At 45.9% G+C, this 13,902-nt stretch overlaps 1 protein-coding gene across 4 annotated transcripts in view; it reads right to left on the reverse strand.

The window, feature by feature from the left end:
- CAMTA1 (calmodulin binding transcription activator 1) overlaps positions 1–13,902 on the reverse strand; it is a 992,433-nt gene that overhangs the window by 933,629 nt on the left and 44,902 nt on the right. The window lies entirely within an intron of this gene.

A 13,902-nucleotide genomic window follows, 5' to 3' on the forward strand; every position in this document is an offset into this window, starting at 1 on the left:
CTCCACTAGCTTTGTTCATAGTGATGCTTCTTAAGGCCCACTTCACATTCCAGGATGTCTGGGACTAGGTGAGTGATCAAACCATCGTGATTATCTGGGTTGTGAAGATCTTTTTTGTATAGTTCTGTGTATTCCTGCCACCTCTTCTTAATATCTTCTGCTTCCGTTAGGTCCCTACTGTTTCTGTCCTTTATTGTGCCCATCTTTGTGCATGACACTGTACAGGAGGCAGGGATCAAGACCATCCCCAAGAAAAAGAAATGCAAAAAGGCAAAATGGTTGTCTGAGGAGGCCTTAAAAATAGCTGTTAAAAAAAGGGAAGTGAAAGGCAAAGGAGAAAAGACAAAACATACCCATTTGAATGCAGAGTTCCAAAGAATAGCAAGGAGAGATAAGAAAGCCTTCCTCAGTGATCAATGCAAAGAAATAGAGGAAAACAATAGAATGGCAAAGACAAATAGTTGAGAAGGACTTTAAGTAATTCTAACAAGCTCTTGTGTTATAAAAATTCAACTCATGTAGAAATCACCTGTTCAAGGGCTCCTGTTAGTTAAGGAGTTAAATTATCTCATTAAAAAAAAAAAAAAAAACTATGGAGTCGCTAAGAGTCAGACACGACTGAGCGACTTCACTTTCACTTTTCACTTTCATGCATTGGAGAAGGAAATGGCAACCCACTCCAATGTTCTTGCCTGGAGAATCCCAGGGATGGGGGACCCTGGTGAGCGCCCATCTGTGGGGTCGCACAGAGTCGGACACGACTGACGTGACTCAGCAGTAGCAGTTCTACACCAAGAGAAGAAGCTCAAAGTCTATATAACTACAGCAAACATTTTTCTAGTCTTTGCATGCAAATAGTTTAAGATACTTTGTTTTTGAACTTTTGCAAAAACCTTTACATCCATTTCCTAACTGTGGTACAACTACAGCCCCAGGCAGGAAAGCTACATATCTTTATTTGGGCAATTGCTTCCTCATTACAAAGAGAATAAAAGAGCCATAACAAACATTCAAATGAAAAGTGGCTCCATGTAAATGGAGAGTAGATAAAGGCATCTTCCACTAAGTGAGATGATGAGAATGTTTTGATTTCTCAGATTATCAAAAAGGATTTGATAAGAAAGTTTTACTATATCTGTAAAATGTACTTTTAAGCACAAAGAAATCTTAGTTCAAATGTTAAAATCAAATGTATACAGTGAAAAGTGACAGAAATACCCCATTAACCTATTTTCAAAACTCACAGACCTGTCAGGTGACCTGAAGACCTTGTTAGAAACCAAAACACAGGGACTGCCCTCCAGTTCAGAGTGACATGGATACAAACTGACAGGAAGCAGTGACTACTGAAGCTTCCAGATCTCCAGAAGGAGCATTTACATCAGCCATGTTAACATCTTCCAATCATTAAAAAACTAGAAAATGTAGACTACAGCATACTGTGCCCCCATACCTTACAAAGGGCACTGATTTCACTGCCTACCACAGTGGATTGTGAATTCATGTCTTCCATGTGTTTTGCAGAATATGTATTTACAGGCTATATGATACCTAAGAAAACACTGGTAGGAACCCCTCACTCCCACCCATAACAAGGGGGAAATTTTTTTTAATATCCAAAACTCCTTTTCACAACCTCTCCTCTCTCCCAAAGGTAACCACTATCCTGACCCTTGCACCAATTATTTCCTGGCTTTTCTTTAGAGTTTTCCACCTGTGGCAGTACTGTTTAAATAACAGCTTTATTGAGACACAGTTCACATGCCATCAAGAGTACTTTCCAGATAGTCAAAGAGCTGTGCAACCCTCACTGTGCCAGTGTTTATCTCCATCGCTGTGGATCAGCTGGAATTTCCCAGGATCCCGTTCCCTGAGTCTGCCCAAGATTTCAAAGCAAGAATCGAACAAACTCCACTCTCTGAAGGTCTGTGTGGTTACAAGAGGTGCCAGACTGTTTCAGTCTGTCTACCTGCTTCCCCTGTTTCCTCCTTGGAGACCAGCTTCATTTCCCCAACACCTGCAGCTGGGAAGAGACCTATGAAAGGAGAGCCCAGCCCCAGAGGGCTCCTCTACCCCACTGCCGGGGCCACCCACCCCGGTGTTTCAGCAGGTGGTTCACGATCCTTCTCTCACCTTCTAATTCCTCCTCTGCGCCCTATGTTTTTCAACTTTTCCAAGGATTATACAGACTACTTCTGTAATAAATAAATCCCTTATTCCGTAACACAGCAGTTCTGCTTCCCTGACTGAACACTTATGGGACACCAACTACTTCCGTTTCCCTAAACAAAACGCTTAGTGCTGGCAGTACCCTGACCAAGAGAAGGAGAGGCTGCCAGACCCAGCAAGTCAGCTCTTACCATTTTAGTATCTATGACTCAAGAAGTTGGGTACACGTGTACCAAGGGCTCTTACAATCACACCTCGTCCTTATCCACATACACAGGACACACACACATACATAACATGCATGTAACATTTACTCACATACACAGAACAGTTCCAGCCCACATTTCAAAAATTAAAGAAGTCAACCTGATTAAAGATTAAATTGTAATTCTAATGCAATCTCATAAAAGAGTGAAAAGATACAGGCTAAACCATTAAGACTTGGCATCAATTTACAGAAAATCTCAAGCAGATAATTCAGTGGTACAGATGAATAATGCAAAAAAAAAAAATTTAAGAAAATAAATGAGTGGGCATGGAGGAAAATGACTATTCTGGTAAAAGTTAGAAAGCAAAGTAAGATCAATCTTCACTATATATTTGTAAAATATTTTAAAAATCAAACAGAATGTGTTGTCATAGTGAGAGTGAGATTATGTCAGTGTCAGACAGAAACAGTAAAAGAAATACAGGAATGTGCAATGAGGATGCTCATAACTGCCCTCAGATCAGTAAGAGTATCGTCAAGGAAAAGTTATGAGAGACCATCAGTAACCAGTACCTACCCAGACAGCTAGCTCCCTCCATGAGGTCTGAGCTAACCTCTTGGTCCTTTTCGCAAATCTCTCCCTGACTAAGGCAACAATATAAGGTTTTCTAACAACTAAAGCTTCTCAGAAACTGATCCTCTTGTAAAGTACAGTGTTTTACAAAGTGGATGGCCACTGTATCAGAAATGCTCACTGTCACAGTGTCTTGGGACTGGGCGGGGAATGCAACTGACATCAAAGAACCTTAAGGTATGAAGAGAAAAGACAGCATCTACCTGGTGGAGATGGTCTATGAGAAGGAAAGAAAAAGTGATCTGTGTTACAAATGGGTGTCTCATCGCATGAGGCTGAAACAGTCAGAAAGGAAAAAAGAATAAAGAAAGCTACAGGGAAAAAAAACCAAAACAGAAACAGACCACCTCTGCCCCCACCAGACTCTGAATGCTATCCATGGCTTCAGAGTTTTAATCCAAATTCCAAGGTGTCAGTTCCAGTGATCTGTGGTCTAATAACGTAATTGTACATTTAATAAAGCCCACTTGTCTATTACAAATGCTCCCTCCAGATTTCCTTTTGCTTACTTTTAACCACAATTTGTTTAATTACAGTGAAGACATCTTCTGAAAGCAGTCAACAGAAGATTTAAGGCAGTGATTCCCAACCTGGCTGCACTTTAGAATCTCCCAGGGAGCTTTTAAAACCCCAAGCCTAGGCCCCACCCCCAGAGGCCTCAGTGTAATTGCTCAGAGGTGGGGCCCAGGCCCTGGTATGTTCAGAAAGCTGCCCAAGTGACACTAAGAGGCAGCCAGGGGAAAGAATCACAGACACAAGACAAGACAAGACTGGGGGTGGGAGCAGGCATTGGGCTCTCCAAGCTTCTCAGGGAGGGAACTTTTACCATTTTGCACAGGATCACAGAACACACCCCCCACACACTCACTGTGACACGCCAGAAGCACTGTCACTTATTTCTCAACACCCTGTAAAGGGTCAGCACCAGCCCATGTGTGAGCCGCTGGTTCAGAGAACGCATGGAGCTGATCTGTACTAACTCGGTCTCCTCCTCAGGCAGCAGCTTCCTGAGCTCCAGTCCTTGTGTGAACACAGTCACAGTCTAACCTTGCCTCCTAACAGCCAAGATCCAAGGGCTGGCTGTGGCAACTGCCTCTGGAGGAGGGCAGAGGCCCAGGCAGGCAGTGACAATGGGAAATGGGCAGATCAAACAGCGAAGGTGGGGAGTCCATGAACTTGGATGAGAAAGAACTACACCCTTACATCAGTAACCTCCAACTGCAGTACAGTATTTTATTTAACTGTGAGTACAGGACAACTCAGCAATACAGGCTGAACCTGTTACTTCAACCTCAAGACTTTTTTTAATCCCAATTACACTGTCATTATGTGAAATATCATTTGTGTGTATCATTACTTCAAATACAGACCCACTACTAGATCTGTTATTTAAGAACATTTAAGACACACACATAGCACTGTGTCAAAAACTTTTGTTTCATTAAGACTTTTGTAACTATTTCAGTACAACTGGTTTGCTTTAAGACCGCCTATGAAAAGGTATCCATGCTTTCTCATTTAAATGCAAAAGGGCCTGAGCAACCCTGAGATGGCGAGGGAGGGGGGGGGGGGCGGTTGGGAAGGGGCAGGAGAAGAGCTGCCCTACAGGGTTTGGGGCTACACTTGCTCTTGAGATGAGACAGAAATGAAGGACAAGGAGCACTGTCGAGGCCGGAGATCAGGGGAATGATCCAGAGTTCCGTTTCGGATGACGATGTTTGAGGTGCAAGTAAGGCATCAGAGTCAACGGTTGAGGAAAAGCCAGGCTTAATCTGACAACATACAGACAGCATTTGAACTATGTCAGGAGACAACACTACTCAGAAAGAGAATGCCGTGTGAAAAGAGACGTTGAGGGAAGAAGCCTAAAGAACGTCAGCCCTGAAAGGCTGGCTGAGAATGAAGACCTGACCTCAGGGCTGAGAGGAGGTGGCCAGAGGAACACATAGAACAGGGTGTCATCATAGAGAAGCATCTTGGGGGGCAACTATGTTGAAAGCTGTTAAGAGGTTGCACAAGATGACAACCATGTCCACTGGGTTTGGCAATTTGTCTGAGGCTGGAACACATGGACAGTTGGGGCGAGGGGGATAGAGAAAGGCTGGACAAGAACAGGTGAAAAGTAACTGGAAACCAATAAAGTAGAGAAAATACGTGGATTACTTTCTTGAGAAGCTTTGATGTTGAAGCTTTTAAATGGGGCTACTAATGGTTTTTCCAGTAGTCATGTATGGATTTGAAAGTTAGACCATAAAGAAGGCTGAGCACTGAACTGATACCTTCAAACTATGGTGCTGGAGAAGACTCTTGGGAGTTCCTTGGACTGTAATGAGATCAAATCCATCAACCCTAAGGGAAATCAATCTTAAATATTCACTGGAGGGACTGATGCAGAGGCTAAAGCTCCAATCCTTTGGCCACCTGATGCAAAGAGCCGACTCACTGGAAAAGACCCTGATGCTGGGAAAGACTGAAGGCAGGAGGAGAAGGGGACAAAAGAGAGGATGAGATGGTTGGATGGCATCACTGACTCAATGGACATGAGTTTGAGCAAGCTCCAGGAGATGGTGAAGGACAGGGAAGCCTGGCGTGCTGCTGTTCATGAGGTCGCAAAGAGTCAGACATGACTGAGCGACTGAAAAACAAACTGATGGAGAGGGAGGCTATTTATTTTCTGCTGCAGACGGAGCATACCCAGAAGACCTCAGCACACAAATCTGAATGATCTGCTAGAAATGGAGGGACCAATGATGCAGGAGAAGGCGAAACCACCACTGGACTGAAGTCCCTGAGACAAGAGAGGACCAGTCCAGAGCTCATGGGAACAGACCAGCCTCCGACAGGAGGAAGGAAGACACAGCCCTGGCCTGTGTGGGGTGCTCTGGCCCCCCACTGCCTTGTGTTTGCTAACCACGAGTAGATTCAGGGGCTGAGAGGCAGCGGGGTGGTGATGGTGAAGGGGTGGTTTAGCGTGAAGAAAGCAGACAGTATGATGCGGTGGTGAAGAGTGTGAGTACAAGGAGATGGAGGAGGATCCTAGAACACTGTAGGTAGGGGACACCACCCACTTGAAGCTGGGGATCAAGAATTTACACTGAGAGAGAAGCCCGATCCTTCACCTTATTTTTCTCCAGCAACACTGCACTGCTGGGGGAAGGTATAGAGAAGCCAGGGGACGGGGTCCACTCAGGATGGAGATCTGTCCAGCTGGGTGTGACAGAGGAGATGGGCAGGAAAGTGGCAGGTATCCGTTAAGAGCGTGATGATGGGGCTTCCCTAGTGGTCCAGTGGTGAAGAATCCGTCTACCAATGTGGAGACGCAGGTTCGATCCCTGGTCTGGGAAGATTCCATATGCCTTGGAGCAACTAAGCCAGTGAGTCATAACTACTGAGCCCACTAGCCTCAACTACTGAAGCCCGTGCACCCTAGAGCCCGTGCTCCGCAACAAGAAGTCACTGCAACGAGAAGCCCCCATGCCACAACTACACAAAGCTGGACCACAGCAATGAAGACCTAGCACAGCCACACACACACACAAAAATTAATCGACTAATTAAAAAAGGGAAAGTGATGATGTACTATGAACGCTAGAATTTAAGCTGGAAGAGGCAGAGAGGGGCTCTCTGAGCAAAGGCACCCATGGTAACCAGGGATTAGCTCATAAGTGCTGCGATACAATGGGCAGCTGTGGGTAAGGAGCAGCAGGCGGTCACAGCTCCAAGGTAAACTGAGGGTCCGCAGCAGTCAGAGACCGAGATGTGCAGGTGAGTGTGGACCACACAAGCTCAGTGCCTTGCCTCCGGGAAGAGGTCAGCTTTGAGACGGGGCCTCCAGAAGGCAAGCTCCACAGGGCAGGGATCTGTCTTATTCACCCCCATTTTCCCCAGAGCCTAGTGTTCAATAAACACTGTTGAATATGAATATCATTAAAACCTAATGAAGTAAAGGAAGGACAGAAAAGGACTGCGGCTTCCCTGCATGCAGGACACACTCTCCCCCTGAGGCACTGCGTCGTGGCCTGACCACAGCTGGTCCGCAAGGGAGGAAGGGCAGACCTGCCACACTGACTTCAGAAACAAGGGCGACCACTCGTGGGGTGACAGAGCATCTGACATGGTGGGCAAAGGGCCGTGCCATAGCCACTGACAAGGGTTCTGTCCGCTGACGCAGGGCAGGCAACAGTCATCAGAGAGTTCTGCTGCTTATTTCAAAATAACCGCATTATTTCTTTCTTCAGATACCTCCATCTCTGCAAACCACTTCCTGGTCTGACTCTGGGTTCTTCGTTCAGGTGACCCACACTCAACGCCTTCCTGAGAGAGGCGTCTCCACACCTCAACGCTACATCAGGGCTCCCATTCTGCGCATCTACTCTTGAATTCATGCCACAACATTCTCTCATTCGCAGCAAAATTCCCGGGAGGATCCTTAACACCTGCCATCCCCAAGTCCTTGCCGCATTTGCTTGCAACCCACATTCCACTGGCATCATTCGCCAGGGTGACTTGGAGCTTTCTGGTGCCCAAATCCAGGGGTCACAGCTCCATTCCCCACCCGATTGGACTTCTCAGTCACCTCCTGACTACGTCCTCTGAGGCAGAAAGAACAGTGTCACCCCTCCCCAAAAGAGCCACACTCAAATCACCAGCTCCTATAAATACAGAAAAATTAAGCTGCCCATCAGTTGACCTTAAAATAGGGAAGGGACTCTGGACTGTCAGGGTGGACTCCATGGAACCACTAGAGTCCTTACAACTGGAAGAGAAAGGCAAGAAAGGTTGGAGACGGGGAAAGAGATGTGACGACACAAGTAGGGTCACAGAGTCTCCAGTGTCGGCTCCATACGGGAGACGGGGGCCACAAGCCACGGCGTGTGAGCAGCCTCTGCAGGTGGAACAGGCCAGGAAGTCTCCCCTGGAGCCCCCAGAAAGGAACGCAGCCTGCCCACACCTCGGTTTCGGCCCAGGGGGACCCCTGTCAGACATGTGACCCGCAGAACTCGAAGATGATATATCTGTGCTGTTTTAAGCCACTACGTTTGTGGCGATTTGTTACAGCAGCAAACCGAGAACTGATGCAGTCCTCCTCGAGGCCCACCTTACCCGGTCCACCACTGCTCCCTGGCTCTCCACACTCCTCCTGGCTGGCTCCTCCTGCTCCACCCAGGGCTTATCTCACCCTTTCTCCATCCATCTCTCGCCCCCGCGTGATCTCACCGCGTCTAACAGCTCTCCAATTTATGTCTCCACACAAGACCTCGCTCAGCCTTCTAGACAGTGGCCTACTCGGCACAGCCACTGCAGTGTCTGAGAAACATCCCAAATCGATACAGCCAAAGAGAACTCCTGACACCCTGCCTTCAGTCTCCTTAGTCTCAATTATGAGCACCAACAGCAATGCAGCAGCTGAGGCTGCAAAGGAGGACTCCTTTGTGATGCCTGCCCCACCCCCACATCCAATCCCAAGAGTCCTGACACCTCCACCTCCAAAAGTGACCCCACTTTTCTCCTCTTCACTGCTTCCATTGTCTCTCACCAAGATTGCCAATCACTGCAACAGCCTCGGACTGGTCTCCCTGTCAGTCACACAGCGGCCACAGGACGGCTCTGCAAATAAAAAACCCACATTACACCTATCACTTCCTCAAAGTCCACCCGCCAGGGACTTCCGGTTACTCGAAAAATCCCAAGTGTTGGTGCCGACAAAGGACCTCAAGATCTAGCCCCTGCCTATCCCAATTTTCCCAGGTCTACTCTGTTCCAGCCACGTTGTTGTCTATTTTGTTTCTCAAACCAAATGCATTCCTGCCTCGGGGCACTTGCACTTGCTATTCCTTCTGCCTAAAATATTCCCCCATATCCTCAAGCAGTTGTCCTTCATCATTCAGATAGCTCAAATGCTCTAAGGAAGGCCTTCATAATCAACCCACTTCAAGTGCTCACAGCTGAGTATTCTGTTCTATTTTCCCCAACAACTCTCTGAAATTTTTACATACTTAGTGCTCAGGTATCGTCTTCCCTTCTAAACTATAAGCTCCATGACAACAGGAAACTTGTCTGTCTGGGAACCTCAGCATCCTCAACCAGTGCCTGGCACATATTGGGCCTCAGAAACCTTGCTGAACTCATGAATGAAGATATGAAACACAATGGAATACTAACACACAGTCAACAAACGTGATGCTGTGAATTACTGTCCAAAAGGCCTAAGATGCACACAACATGTTAGGAGAAAAGCCAGACCACAAAACCACCTGTACAGTAAACCCCCTGTGAGTTAACAAACAATAAAATATACGGCCACATCAGTAAGGAATATGTCTACAGAGACGTACATCAGAGAGTCCACATTTTCTTTCTGATGGCAGGCTTTGGGGTGACCTGGCCTTCTTGCTTCCCCTGCTGAACTATGTGGCGTGGAGGGTGAGGGGAGGAGTCCACCCTCCCCCAGGCTTCCTGGCTCCACGGGAAGAGCTCCTCCATGGAGCACAGTCCTGCTTCCAGCCTCACTCCCACTCCCACTGCACAAGGAGTGGTTTATCTGATACTGGGTGCTTCAGTACCGCCTCCCATGACTCAGGGAACAGCCTTCAGGGGCAGCTCCCGTAGATCTGTTTGGCAACACCAATGACCATCTCTAAGTGGGATGTCCAACTCAGGGACAATGTGTCAGCAGCACACTTGAGTAGGAGACCTAAACAGTGTCTGCTGATGGGCTTTTCATGTACTCATTCATTCAAGAAACAGTCACTGAACACCTGATATCGTGCCCTAAGATAACTCTACACTCCCAAGATCCATCCATGAACAGAATGGGTGAAGACTGCTGTCGACCAGGACCTGACAGCCTAGCAGGGGCAGTCAGACAATACACAATAAAAAGAAGTAAATTATACACTATATTAGATGACAATAAAAGCTAATTTCAGAACACTCATGTCTCACTACCCTCATTTATGAAATAAAAAATATATAATCACCACACAGCAGGTTCTCTGAATTGCTTGAGGAATGGATTGTTAAAAATTACTGGAAAATGCTTAAATATATAAAGTTTTGATTGATAATAATTAAAGCATTTAACAAAAATGATTCTTAAATAAAACGAGTGTTAGGAAGTCTAAATTTTGCTCAACAGCACAAAAATAAAATAAAATTTTAACATGCACAGTAACAACTGTCCTCTAATGCCGGGAAAGGGGAGCCTGTCACCACACAGTTTAAAGACATGTCAGGAAAAATGGGAAATGACTACTCTCTGACCTCAATTGTACAGATCGTGTTTAATTTCTAGTTTTAGTGTATCCTTTCTCAGAAATGGGAAGCAGATGGCATTTTTCCCTTTCTTTCAATTCGTTCTAAACTTTTTAAAAGGCATGTGTATTTCAGTGTTTCCCCTCCTCCTCCTTCTGGAAAAGCAGCCTTTCCTAAATAAGAACCCCGGGTCCAATGGGAAAGCATTCCTCCTGGCAGCTGCTCTGACAGCTCCAGTCTCCTACACAGAGCACTAAAAGGGTGTGACCTCACGACACTCTGACTTGACCTTCTGTGTCGACATCCCCCCCACCAGAGGGATACTCCCTGACGTCTTTAAAAAAAAAAAAAAACTATTTCAGCATGAGCTGCACACAGAACGGCGGTCTCTCTCTGTGGACTTGGCTTCTTGAAAAACTCCTGTATTTAATGAGCGATTACGCAAGATTGATATACAAGGTCTATCACTTTCCTATACATCAGAAACGACCAAGCGAAATTTGAAATTTAAAACACAGTATTATTTACATTAGCATACCCCTCCCCACCCAAAATGGCAACCCACTCCAGTACTCTTGCCTGGAAAATTCCACAGACTGAGGAGACTAGTAGGCTGCAGTCCACGGGGTCACAAAGAGTCAGAAACGATTGAGCGACTTCATTTTTCACTTTCTCCCCCAAAAAATGGAATTAAGTATAAATCTAACAAAATATTTACAACAGCTGTAGGAAGAAAATTCCAAAACTCTGATGAATCAAATAAAAAACTAAATAAATGGAAAAGCAGTCCACGTTCACAGATGGGAAGACTCACTAGTATCAAGATGTCAGTTCTTCTCAACTTGATCTCTAAGTTCAACACAATCCTAATCAAAACCCCAGCAACAGAATAATTATAAAGTTTACAAGGAGAGACAAGAGACCTAGAGCAACCAACTCAATACTGAATGAGAACAAAATCAGAGGACCGACACTATCTGACCTCAAAACTTACTACAAAGCTACATAACCAAGGAAGTGTGTTGGGCTTCCCTGGTGGCTCAGTGATAAAGAATCCACCTGCCAATGCAGGAGACACAGGTTCAATCCCTGGTCCAGGAGGATCCCATATGCTGCAGAACAACTAAGCCCGTGTGCCACAACTTCTGAGCCTGTGCTCTAGAGCCAGGGAGCTGCAACTCCTGAGCCCAAGTGCTGCCACTACGGGAGCCTGCAAGGCCTAGAGCCCATGCGCCACAACAGGAGAAGCCACCTCAGTGAGAAGCCCTCGCACTGCAACCAAGAGTAGCCTCTTTCTGTCACAACTAGAGAAAGCCCACTCAGAGCGATGAAGATCCAGCACAGCCATAAACAAATAATATTATTCAGGGGGAAAAGAAAAAAACAGTGTGGTACTGTCCAAAGAAATGGACAAATGTTCAATGAAACAGAACTGAATTGAAAGCCCAGACACAGACCCACATAAACATAATCAACTGATCTTTGACAAAGGAGCAAAGGCAATACAGTGGAGTAGAGTCTTTCCAACACTTTCAGACAGTGCTGGAACTGGGCCACCAGGTACCAAAAAGAAGGACTCAGATACAGGCCTTACATCCTTCACAGAAACCCAACTCATAATGAATCACAGACCTCAGCATAAAATGCAAAACTATAAAACTCCTATTAGATAACACAAGAACCAGAAGATCTTGAGTATAGCATTACAATGCCAAAGCATTATCCATGGAAGAAATAATTGATAAGCCAGACTTAACTAAAAAGCTCTGTCCTATGAAGGACAATATCAAGAGAATGATAAAAAGAAACTGGGAAAAAATCCTTGGAAGAAACACCTCTGATAAAGGACTGTTAGCTAAGGTAAAAAAAAAAAAAAAAAAAACACTGTTAAAACTCAACAATCAGACCCTAGCAGACACCTCATCACAGGAGACATACAGATGGTAAGACTGTATATGAGAGGATACTCCACATAACATGTTACCAAGGAAACACAGATTAAGACAACAGTGAGCTACCACTGTGCATCTATGAGAATGGTCAAAATCCAGAACACAGACAACACCAAATGTTGGTCAGGATTCAGAGCAAAGCCAACTTTCTTTGAGTGCTGGCAGGGACACGAAACAGTGCAGCCACGCTGGAAGACAGTTTGGCAGCTTCTTACAAAACTAAACATGGTCTTACCACACGATCCAGCAACTGCACTCCCTGGTATTTGCCCAAAGGAGTTGAAAACTTATGTCTATGCAAAATCCTGCACATGAATGTTTACATCAGCTTTATTCAAAACTGCCAAAAACTGGAAGTAGCCAAAATGTCCTTCAGGAGGTGAATGGGTAAATGATCGGCAGTGCATCTGGACAATGGAGTATTACTTAGCACTAAAAAGAAATGAGCTACCAAGCCATAAAAAGACACAGAGGAATCTTAAGTGCCTATTACCAAGTGAAAGAAGCCAATCTGAAAAAGCTACATGTTTTATGACTCCAACTACTACATGACATTCTGGAAAAGGCAAAACTGTGGAGATAATAAAGAGATGAGCAGTTGCCAGGGGCGGGGAGGTAAAAAGGCGGGGCACAGATGACCGTTAGGGTGGCAAAACTAACCTGTATGAAACAACAATGATGGATGCACGTCACAAGTGCTCGTCCAAACCCAGAGAAAATGCAACACCAACAGTGAACCACATATGAACTATGGACTCTGGGAGATACTGATGTGTCAACACAGATTCACTGCTTATCAAAAGGCACTCTTCTAGTAGGACTAATGCTAAAGCTGAAACTCCAGTATTCTGGTCACCTGATGTGAACAGCCGACTCCCTGGAAAAGTCCCTGACGCTGGGGAAGACTGACGGCAGAGAGAAGAAGGTGTCACAGGATGAGATGGCTGAATGGCATCACCAATGTAATGGACATGAACTTGGGGAAATTTGGGGAGATGGTGAGGGACAGGGAAGCCTGGAGTGCTGCAGTCCACGGGGTCAAAAAGAGTCAGACACGACTGGGGGACTAAACAATAAGAACCACCAGTAGGGGATGCTGACAGCAGGAGAGGCTGTGGATGGGAGGGGGCAGGGCACCTATGGGAACTCTCCGCACCTTCCACTCAATTTTGCTGTGAACCTTAAACAGCTCTAAAACTTAAATCATAATAAAAAGTAAATAGAAATTCTAGGTGTGGCCTCCCAGGTGGCACTAAAGTTGGTAAAGAACTCACTTGCCAATGCAGGAGACATAAGAGATGTGGGTTGGATCCTGGGAAGACCCCCTGGAGGAGGGCATGGCAACCCCTTCCAGTATTCTTGCCTGGAGAATCCCATGGACAGAGGAGCCTGGCAGGCTACAGTCCATGGGGTTGCAAAGAGTCGGACACGACTGAAGTGACTTAGCAGATATACACACACCTGGAGCCCCGCCCCTCAGACCTGCTCCCACTGACTGAGGCTCAGGTGGCTTCCCAGCCTAGGTCAAGCTACTTCTCAGCTTTCTGGTTTCCTGGACATGGGAAACCTTTTTATCCCCAGAAACTCCGTTGGAATCCCAGTAAAATGAATTCAGTGCTGAATGAAGCTGCCTTGGAATTGCACCCTGGTGGTACTTCGGCTGCACCACGGAGGCACACACACCT

The sequence above is a fragment of the Bos indicus genome, chromosome 16, assembly GCF_029378745.1.
Source record: "Bos indicus isolate NIAB-ARS_2022 breed Sahiwal x Tharparkar chromosome 16, NIAB-ARS_B.indTharparkar_mat_pri_1.0, whole genome shotgun sequence".
Lineage (NCBI taxonomy): Eukaryota > Metazoa > Chordata > Mammalia > Artiodactyla > Bovidae > Bos > Bos indicus.